The sequence below is a fragment of the Trematomus bernacchii genome, unplaced genomic scaffold (assembly GCF_902827165.1).
Source record: "Trematomus bernacchii unplaced genomic scaffold, fTreBer1.1, whole genome shotgun sequence".
In the NCBI taxonomy this organism is placed as follows: Eukaryota; Metazoa; Chordata; class Actinopteri; order Perciformes; family Nototheniidae; genus Trematomus; species Trematomus bernacchii.
The window spans coordinates 1,574,897-1,586,605 of NW_022988176.1; the positions used below are offsets into that span (position 1 = coordinate 1,574,897).

An 11,709-nucleotide genomic window follows, 5' to 3' on the forward strand; every position below is an offset into this window, starting at 1 on the left:
TACTGCCATGTGTGTGGTGGTGAATTGCTATCTTACCTGTGATATCTGCAAAGAAGAATTCTGGGGGGAATTTGAGGCATGCAGCTTGTTGCTTGACAACTTCCAGATCAAGGTCATCCAATTTCCCAGTCTTTGCTGCAGGGCAGGTAGGAGGAGAAACACGTTAAAGTCAACCAAATGGAGTGATACAATCCAGCGTTTTAGAGCTTTACACTTGTCAGAGAAGCTGAGAGTAACAGACAGCAGTGCACTCACTGAAGATGTACAGGTTCCTGCCAGTTATGGCCTCCTCTGTGGTGTCGGTCCAGACGATGCAGTCAGTGCAGCTCCCCAGGTGCCTCACAGTGTGCACGTGATCAGTCTCGTTAAAGGTAACTATGAGATACAGCCAGAAGATTAACATGTTGTTATGCATTTCTAGTAACTGTGTGTTTAAGCACACATTATAATCATGATTTACTTACGTGTCACCTTGGAGTCGTTTCTGGGGGTGGTGTAATTGACGCTTCCATACACACATTTCCCATTTCTTGAAAGGAGAGACAAATATGACATAAGCCTAAGCAGTTACCTCATGGATTGATTTGCTTAATTAATTTAAAAAAAGTGATGAACAGTTACATTTTGTCTCCCCAGCGTAGAGTCATGTCCTCACTACCAGGTATGGGGGTGAGTTTGATCCAGGAGCTGTTGACATCTTTAAGTACACCCATGATATCTCCAGTGTCTGATACTCCAGCATGGAATATCCATTTCCCAGCAAACTAGACACAAATGAACATGTTTTTAGTTTAATAACGAGTCTCAGCGTAAACAAATCGTTTTTGTTTTCAGTTGTATAGCCCTATAGAATAATAATGTAAAGTACACTGGGGGTTAAGGTTTAATCATGTGAGCAACGTACCCTGCTGCGATTCTCCAGAGGCTTCAGCAGGTCTTCACAAACTGGATCAGATGCTGCAGTCAGGGAGGAGAGAGCCAGCAGAGCTAAACAAAACTGAACAGACATGATTAGAAGTCAAAATCACAGCCAACAGGAGACTGCAACACTATGAGCACAGCAGTAGTGCTAGACTTAAGACTAATATAGGGGAAGTTACATAACTATGGGTGAGAGAGAGAGAGAGACAGAGGAGGAGAGAGAGAGTTTTTGGTGATGAATAAGGACACGAGGTGGGCGGGTGACTGTATGTTTGTGAAATGATGTAACAATTTGCATCTCTGTAGTGACCAAAGAGCATATTGACAGAGTACTTTTGGCATCACTGATCTCTGCTTGTTTTTTTCACGCAGAAGATAGGGATGATAGTTCATGTGAATGTTTGTTATATATTTATGTTTGTAAGAAGTTTTATTATACTGCCATACAAGAGAAATACTGAGGTCTTCTTTGTGGTTCTGGCAAAGGCTCACTCACGCTTTCTTTTACGGTCTTCTGGTGATGAATTATTCCTCCCGTCACTCTTTCTCTGTGTTTGAAGACAGGGAGTTGTTCTCATGGAAAATGCAAATACCAGTCAATAAATAAATATATATATGGGACTAATCTAAACAGTGTTGACAAGGCAGTGTTACAGTTATATTACATTTAAAGGCAGTACATAATTACACATCTATGACTGTGTTGTTTCAGGAATTATTCCTTTTGAACTCTCTGGCCTATAAGATTGTACTGTTAATGAGCATGCACTGCTAGTATAATAATGTGGATACTATATTACAGTAGGCTCTTATTTCACTATGTGTTCAAGGTAAAAGATGGCTACGTTCTATTGTAAATGCATTTAGGAAAAGGCTGTTACTGCACATGTTATCATGCTCTTTTGCTATGCTTATGATTTGTCCTCTGCTGACTTTTGCAGGAGCCCTATTAAGTTCATGCAGTTCACACTAGGAGTCTGTCAAGCTTCGTTGCTCAAGGGCAATGGCTTAAATGCACTAGGGTGGTTAATAGGGAGGGAGCTTGCGTTTCCCCATATAGTGTTCACTCTTACTGTATGTGTACTCACACTGCTGTTCCGTGCAACACATGGAGCAGAACCACACAACTTAGAGAGGCACGACTTTGGATCACCTTGTCTGCAAACCCTGAATTACACCAGTCAATGATACACACAGTCCAAACAAATTGAGAGCGACACTTTGACTAAGGGAAGAGAAGATTTATACTAGCATATTCAAAACCCATGAAATTCTTCTCTGTGTATTTACAAAAACATAATACAAGAATAAAAAAGAGAAAATTAACACATCACTAATGGAGTCCCACATACTGCCACAAAACAGAAAACATGATCCAATTTACAAATGCATCGTCTTGCACTCCCACTTATGGCTTCAATCTAACATAAGTGACTAAATAAAATATTTCTGTTCAGTTGTGATGGTGCACCAGCAGTCCATCCCTCCTCTCCAGATTTGTTTAAATAATAATAATAATAGTAATAATAATAATATCAAATACACATACAAGACAAGAGGTGCTACATTTGTGAGCTGTACACTATGCAGTAGGGAGAGGGAAATGTTCACAGGCATATCAACCTTTTGTATGATGATTATACATCTTGGGCCGTGAAAAGGTTGAAAACATTGATTAAAAACAAGCTTATTTAGCTTTCTGTACCAACCAACCTTTCACATCACACTGAGATCACAGTTCATCCGGATGGAAATAGAGAACAAGTGGCCAGAGTGACTCAATAAGCTTGTGTCTAACAGTTCACCTTTCATACTGGTCATCTCTCTTTGTAAGTCCACTCAAGAAAGTCAATTGATGAATCATTAGGATAAAGGTTCAAAGAACTACAGATAACAGAGGCACAGCAAACACAAATCAAATCACATGACAGGTTCAGTGTCCTCATTTGTTATATAATATAGTCAAATAAAAAATCTAACTTTTGTCCTGTGCACTCAACGGGATGTAAAAAAGCCCAATAGGAAACTGCCAACACCGTCAATTGGAACAGAGGTTAATAGCTTAATAAAGAAAGATGCATCACTTTATTATATTAAAAAAAATAGGTTTGTATTAGTGGGTATAAACCTTTTTACCAAGTGTTATCTCTACTGCTCTCACAGCATTATAACATACCTTTGGAAAGAGGAAGTAACACAATATTTCTCTCACAATTAGAATCACTCAATTCATCACTGGATTGGATTTTGTTTCTATCGCCCCACATGGTCTTGTGTTCAACAAAAGTTACAGTCTTGCTTCAAGCCTCAAACAAAACTGGTTTGCGAGTTTTTTCAATAACCACACGATGTTACTTCCAATTTTGATTTTGAAGAGATCTCACATTTTTAACAATTATGGCTGAGTTTGGGAGTATAACTAGCAAAACGACTTATAGTACAAAACATAAAACACAATGTAAGTGGTCTGAACACGTGTGAAAACCACAAAAGCTGAATATTAAGACAGATTTCTGCACAAGCTTTGAATAAACCTTGTTATTGTGATGTATCTCCAATTGTCTTTCAGTAACGGACAAACGATTTGTCGAGAAAAGACTAAAGATGTGACCACCAGTTGGATTAAATTTGACCATCAATCAAAACGTTTCTATAAATCCTTGAACATTGAAACCTTAGCATAAATAGGATACTGATTTGTTTTTGGGCATGAACAAAAAGCAGACAGGAGTGTGTTCACAGTCTCATTCACGCTGTATGCAAATATACAAAGAGTTCTCCTCCAGGGGTTTCAATTTGGTTCCTTTGTACAGTCTCATAGTTGCAGAGGAAGAACTGATGAATGTAGCAGTCCCCACTTCAAACTGGAGAAGAAACGGGAGAGAAGAGACGTGGACAGAAACGATGGAGGGGGGGGGGGTCGGGGGTTAGTAGGAGGACGGAGCGGGGGGTGACTGCCTGACATGGCGGGTTGTGGTGGAGGAAGAGTCACTGGCCTAGATGACATCACATCCTGTCCCGCTGCTTTCACTGATGCACCCCAGCATGATGGGCGGCTGAACCGAACCTGCTTCAGAGCCTTCACACACTCATCGTCATGTTTGGAGAATACTGCAGGGATAACATGAGGGGAAACAAGTATGTGTGAGTGTGTGTGTAGGAACATGTTGCACTGTTAGTAAGTATGCTGAATCAGAAATCCTTCCAAAATGTTATGGATTAAGTCCAACAATTATAAGACACAGTCAAAGTTATGCGAGTCATGCATTTGTGATTTGCTCCCATTCTAAGTAAACCTATTTTAATTGGATTTTAGGTAGCTGATGGTCAAAAAAACATTCTATACTGTAACTATTAAGTAAATCGTTAAATTAACTATCCAGTATGGCATTTAATGGGGTTGTGGCAGATTGCAAACAACTGGATACACCCACGATAACCCCTGCTTTCCCAAACAGGACAAACTAAATATGTGGCTCTGTCTTAATCCAGAGTTGAGGTTTGTCCATTCAGGGCTACTGTAGAAACATGGTGGACTCTGTGAGGAATGTAGATATGAAGGGTTTATTCTAAAGTAAAGAAACTATGATTATTAGTTTCAGGTGATTATGAACTATTGAAAAATAGTTATAAATAGTATATTGCAATAAATCCCCCTTACATTGTTCCTATATTTCTATAGTTTAGTTAGTAGTTATATTACGTTTTGAGCTCTTGCTACCTAATATCCTCTAATCTCCACATATAGTAGATTATAATTGATTTACACTTTCATTCTGAAAAGGGTTTAGGAAGTTTCCTCCCATCTCTCCATCCTCCCTGGGGGTCCCAGGCTGGTTACTCATGCTAAGGTTACCAGGAGAGTTCTTTAAAACAAATGGTAATGGTATGCTATTAAATGATCAAATATTGACACTGCAATTGTCATGTAAAGTAGATACATATATTATCTCACCTTAGGGAGGCTGTCCATATCACCTGACCCTAAAAGAGGGAACACATTGTAAAATTATAACTGGAGATTTTGTGTCAATACGGCACATACTGTACAAACTACTTATTCCTATACCTAGTGTTATTCATGTGATGGGGCTCCATCCCAGCCATCCCCCCTAATGGACCGTCGCCACCTGCACCCATAGGGAACTGAGGGGAAAACTATTAGATACATACACAAACTCTACCAAACACACAGATATGTGATATACACTGAGAGAGGAATGTCTTACGTTTGGTCAGCTTCCACCTGGAGGGACTGTGTTTATCATCGTGTACATGTTGTCGCCAGAATTGGTTGAATCTGATGTAATGAACAGAAAAACAATGAGTTTGAAAGAGCACCAACGTACAGCTCTCGAAAACATCAAGAGACCACTCCAAGTTTTTCTTAAATCTCAATCTCTACATGTATGGCAACCATTCCATTCCAGTGTCTGTTGAATTCCAACACAGATAAATGCTGTCAGTAGTTATATATTAGAATAACTCAGTAGTTATATTATAGAATAATATCAAAAAACATTATTTTACTCAAACACATACTTATAAATAGTAAAACCAGAGAAACTGATAATGCTGCAGTGGTCTCTTGATTTCCAGAGCTGTATGTATGAGTTCAGATATAGACACACACTCAAACACACACACACAGATCTTGCCTGCTGGACTTGGCATTATTGGGGTCCCAGGTGCCCCCCCTCCTCCTGGTAGTCCCTAAAAATGAGAGTTTTGGTTTCCATAAGTTTCATTCATAAAGCAATGACTTTCAACGTGTACAGCTAGTGAACAATGACAGTTTAAACTCAAACATCCATACCACATAATTTCCTGGAGATGCAGAAGAGTAGGGGGTCTGCAAAAAAACAAAGGGTAATCATGAAAAGTCACTTTTTTTTTGTTTGGTGTCTTTTTTTTGTCAGGTCACTTACCGAATTGGCAGTGGCGACTGGTCATTAGGGGCACAGCCCCCCCTAGTGTCAGCAGAAAGTATTGCAAATAATGATTACCAAAAAAAATATATATATATATATAAAATATATTTTAAGATCATGTTTAATCATCTGATTCGTCTGTACATTGCTGTTTTAGTCTGTGTTCTTCTAATTAGTGTATCTACAGTCACAGTGTGTGCCTATTGAGCTGTTTAGAGCCATGTGGGACAAAACCTGATCATGCCCCTCCCTCTCACTGTGAAGTGAACGGTGACTGTAAAAACTACACTGCGCATGCTCAGAGTATTTTCCTATTTAATTTGTGTGGCAGTGGCGTCGCCTGGCCTGGGCATCCGGGGCTTTAGCCCCGAATGTTTTTTCTGTAGCCCCGGACAATTCTCCCTCAATAATATAATACATTAACCGTGCTTTACGTGAACCTCATCATGACACGAGAGGACGGCAGCACTGTAATTTCCCGTGTTCAGTGAATGCAACAGAGGCATGACACCAGACCAATCAGAGAGTTGCATGGAAATAAACGTGTGCTTGTGTCATTCAAGCTCGGCTCTGTGTGTGTGTGGCAATAGCGCATTTAGGCGTTGTGCACACGGGAACGTTTGCGTTTATGCACAGTATGCGTATTCAAAAAAGTCTTCCGTTCACATGCATTCGTTTCATTTAACGTGTCTGTTCAAACGAGATCGCTGGAAACGCTGTAGTACATATGCCGGGACTGTAAGTGGCGCTGTAACTTCCGCCACAAAATACACCAAAAGCAGCGAAGAAGACTCCGGAGCAGCCCCGCAGCAATGTTGCCATGGCTACCCTTCTGTTTATGCCCCGCGGTGGATTTAGCAACATGTAGTTCATGTAATTCTCCATGTCCACTTGTTGCTGATGGTTGTGGTAGAGGAGCTGTAGATTTTGCACTAATATCTGTAGCATGGTCAGTAGCAGTAGCACTAGCAGTAGCTACTGACAGGAGGAAGTGTGTGTGGCGATTGCTGGTATTCAGCGGGATATAGTAATTTCCTCAGCATGTAAATATATGGATAAATGCAACGGGGAAGTTAACTGAAAGAAACCGAATCTGTGGATATTGCATCGACCGACCAAGAAGCACGTCTCCGTGGAGAGGACGCGCTCAGAAAGAGAGATATTCTCTACAAACACCGGGTGAGATCGCTCCTCTGGGACACGGCGGTCCTCGTGTTTCCTTTTTTTGTGTGGATTATAGCCTGAATAGGCCTACAAACATTTCTCTTTTTGCCGCCGACGGGCGCAGGAGCAATGAACAATAATGGCCTGGATTAGGCAGTAAAGACAATGTTGGTGTATCGCAGAGCGGACTGTTTAATTTTGTTTGTGTTGTTTGGCTGGAAAATTGTCAATATAATGCAGGGGTCGGCAACCTTTTTGATATGAAGTGCCATTAAAAAAAAAACTTGTTATCGGCGTGCCAACGATCGAGAATTATCAACGGGGGGGGCGGGGGGGGTTGAGGAGCTTGACGCTGGTGAACTATCAACAGGAGGGCGGGGGGAGCCTCGCAGTGTGTGTGTACCTGTCAGCACAACTTACATGATGCCATTTAACCCTTGTGCCCTCCTCGGGCATTTTTGTACATTTTTCCTGACTTTTTTTTTTTATTTGGTGTTCATTTCAGCTGTGTTACAGCTTTTGGCATGGATTTTTGCAAGAAGTCTTCTTTTGAGTCAAATTTTTTAAATCCAATGTCGTTTACTCTTACATGTTTTGTATACTCTCGTGATGCATTTTGCACCCTCTGGACCCCTTCGTGGCAAAAATGTACACGCTCATAGAAACTGCTATTAAATCATCATACATCAATATTTTATTAAACTTTTTTTTCCATGAATCACTTGAACAACTTCTAACGTGCTCAAAACTACCAAACATCCAATAGTTTTCAGGATGTTAACCCTTTAAATGCCTGTTTCATTATTTGAATTATTTAATTTCTCTTAAAAAAAAACACAAAAAATGAATTTCTTTCAATATAATAATTAGTAGAGGGATGAAACTTTGGTGGTTATTAGAGTCTTGGATGTGTCAAAGATTAGCAACAAAATTGATTTGACTGCATTATTAATTTTTACGTAGTGTCAGATACTACCTTTGGACCCCTTCGTGGCAAAAATGTACACGCCCAAAACAACTGCTATTAAATCATCATACATCAATATCTTTTTCTACTTTTTTTTCATGAATCACATATACAACTTCTAACATACTCCAAACTACCAAACATTCAATCATTGGCAGGATTTTAACCCATTAAATGCCTGTTTCATTATTTTAATTATTTCATTTATCTCAAAAATGCCTCATTGACTTCCATTCAGACCACATTTGTTGATCTCACTGCCATTGCAGTATAAAACCATGCATTTTGTAATGTCAGCATTTCATTTAGAAGAAAAGTAGTGATATTTGATATGTCTACTCTATTCCAACAGATTACACAAGTTTCTGTGTAGGCCGATGCATTACATTCTTACATTTTTGCCAGTTATATTATGGAGCCGTGTGACTACCAGGGGGCCCCGAGAGTGGTGTGTGTGTGTGTGTGTGTGTGTGTGTGTGTATATGTGCGTGTGTGTATGTGTGTGTGTGTGTGTGTGTCATTTCCAGCAGCAGACTAGCAGGTCCTGCAGCATGTGACCTGGTGCTCTCAGGTGATAGAACAACCATTTTTTAGGCCTGTGCACAACCAGCACACACCTCTCCTCCCTCTCCGTGTGTGTCTGTGAGAATCTGTAAGCATGCACAGATCATTTCATGGGAAAAAAAGGCCATCTTTTGAGGGATGTGTTTGATGTGTCTTTGAAGAGCTGCTTGATTACTCAAAAACAAAAAACAACTGTTAGTGTGTTTATGCACCTGGCTGCCAAAGATAAACATGCAGTTTGACCAAGGGCTTATTTCATTAGTGAGCAGAGAAGGAGAAAGACCTGGAGCAAAGAGAAGGAACTCAAATGAAGAAGCTTTTCAGTGCAGAAGAGACTTCAGAAATAATCTTGCAGCCTTCTTCTGCCAGCGAGCTGCAGGACTCATCTGAAGAAGACACAAGGTTCGAGGGGGGGTCTGACACTGAATGCTCTCTGGAGTCCAGCATTTCTTTGAGTTCCTCTGACCCTTCATCTGAAAGTGGAGAGGACACTGAGGGTCCGGCCCACCATCCACCACCACGGGGGGCTTTCTTCTCACAATCTGTGAGGACACCCTGGTTTTCCCCAGCTCCTGGGAGAACGACCTCCGTTCTTCTCTGTCCCCTCACTGTGGGCCGGACCCTCAGTGTCCTCTCCACTTTCAGATGAAGGGTCAGAGGAACTCAAAGAAATGCTGGACTCCAGAGAGCATTCAGTGTCAGACCCCCCCTCGAACCTTGTGTCTTCTTCAGATGAGTCCTGCAGCTCGCTGGCAGAAGAAGGCTGCAAGATTATGTCTGAAGTCTCTTCTGCACTGAAAAGCTTCTTCATTTGAGTTCCTTCTCTTTGCTCCAGGTCTTTCTCCTTCTCTGCTCACTAATGAAATAAGCCCTTGGTCAAACTGCATGTTTATCTTTGGCAGCCAGGTGCATAAACACACTAACAGTTGTTTTTTGTTTTTGAGTAATCAAGCAGCTCTTCAAAGACACATCAAACACATCCCTCAAAAGATGGCCTTTTGTTCCCATGAAATGATCTGTGCATGCTTACAGATTCTCACACACACACACACACACACACACACACACACACACACACACACACGGAGAGGGAGGAGAGGTGTGTGCTGGTTGTGCACAGGCCTAAAAAAATTGTGTTCTATCACCTGAGAGCACCAGGTCACATGCTGCAGGACCTGCTAGTCTGCTGCTGGAAATGACACACACACACGCACATATACACACACACACGCACACGCACATATACACACACACGCACATATACACACACACGCACACGCATACATATACATACACACACACACACACACCACTCTCGGGGCCCCCTGGTAGTCACACGGCTCCATAATATAACTGGCAAAAATGTAAGAATTGAATGCATCGGCCTACAGTGGGAAAATGGTTTAATCTGTTGGAATAGAGTAGAAATATCAAATATCACTACTTTTCTTCTAAATGAAATGCTGACATTACAAAATGCATGGTTTTATACTGCAATGGCAGTGAGATCAACAAATGTGGTCTGAATGGAAGTCAATGTGGCATTTTTGAGAGAAATGAAATAATGAAAATAATGAAACAGGCGTTTAAAGGGTTAAAATCGAAACCGAAAATGGTAGTTTTGAGTACGTTAGAAGTTGTATATGTGATTCATGAAAAAAAAGTTGAAAAATATATTGATGTATGATGATTTAATAGAAGTTATTATGGGCGTGTACATTTTTGCCACGAAGGTGTCCAGAGGTAGTATCTGATACTACGTAAAAAATAATAATGCAGTCAAATCAATTTTGTTGCTAATCTTTGACACATCCAAGACTCTAATAACCACCAAAGTTCCATCCCTCTACTAATTATTATATTGAAAGAAATTCATTTTTTGTGTTTTTTTGTAATAAATAATGAAATAATTCAAATAATTAAACAGGCATTTAAAGGGTTAAAATCCAGAAAAGTATTGAATGTTTGCTAGTTCTGAGTATGTTATAAGTTGTTTATGTGATTCATGAAACAAAAAGTAGAAAGAAATATTGATATATGATGATTTAATAGAAGTTATTATGGGCGTGTACATTTTTGCCACGAAGGGGTCCAAAGGTAGTATCTGACACTACGTACAAAATAATAATGCAGTGAAATCAATTTTGTTGCTAATCTTTGACACATCCAAGACTCTAATAACCAACAAAGTTCCATCCCTCTACTAATTATTATATTGAAAAATAATTATGTTTTGTGTTTTTTCGTAAGAAAAAATGAAATAATTCAAATAATTAAACAGGCATTTAAAGGGTTAAAATCCTGCCAATGATTGAATGTTTGGTAGTTTTGAATACGTTAGAAGTTGTATATGTGATTCATGAAAAGAAAAGTAGAAAAATATATTGATGTATGATGATTTAATAGCAGTTATTATGGGCGTGTACATTTTTGCCACGAAGGTGCAGAGGTAGTATCTGATACTACGTAAAAAATAATAATGCAGTCAAATCAATTTTGTTGCTAATCTTTGACACATCCAAGACTCTAATAACCACCAAAGTTCCATCCCTCTACTAATTATTATATTGAAAAAAATTCATTTTTTGTGTTTTTTGTCATAAATAATGAAATAATTCAAATAATTAAACAGGCATTTAAAGGGTTAAAATCCAGAAAATTATTGAATGTTTGGTAGTTTTGAGTACGTTATAAGTTGTTTAAGTGATTCATGAAAAAAAAAAAGTAGAAAGAAATGTTGATGTATGATGATTTAATAGCAGTTATTATGGGCGTGTACATTTTTGCCACGAAGGGGTCGAAAGGTTGAAAATTCGAGGAGGGCACAAGGGTTAATTAATTGGTTTAAACGGCATAATAATAAGGACGATCGTCCGTTCTGTGATTCTCCAGAACACACATGTTATGATATTAGGGTCATGCAGAATGAGATGAGATCGCTGTCCCTTTAAGAGAGAGAGAGAGGGGTGTGGCGTGTGCATGTGTGTGTGTGGATGGTAGAGCGACAGTGACGGAGCGTGTGTGTGTATGTTTCTGGAAGTGAAACGAGGCAGCAGAAAAACAGGTCTGTGATGTATTTTGTGAAACAGAAGAACAGCTAAATAAATGCAACGGCCTCCCAAGAAGAGCTCGCCTCTCCCCAGTCATTTAAGCTAAAGTGGG

At 39.8% G+C, this 11,709-nt stretch overlaps 1 long non-coding RNA gene across 1 annotated transcript; it reads right to left on the reverse strand.

Annotated features, from left to right (window-relative positions):
- Positions 1-3,946: 3,946 nt before the first annotated feature.
- LOC117475987 lies at positions 3,947-4,931 on the reverse strand. Its single transcript, XR_004555226.1, has 3 exons — positions 4,877-4,931; positions 4,689-4,787; positions 3,947-4,032 (listed from the first exon to the last, which is right to left on the reverse strand). It is a non-coding gene; the product is annotated as an uncharacterized LOC117475987 (long non-coding RNA).
- Positions 4,932-11,709: the final 6,778 nt, after the last annotated feature.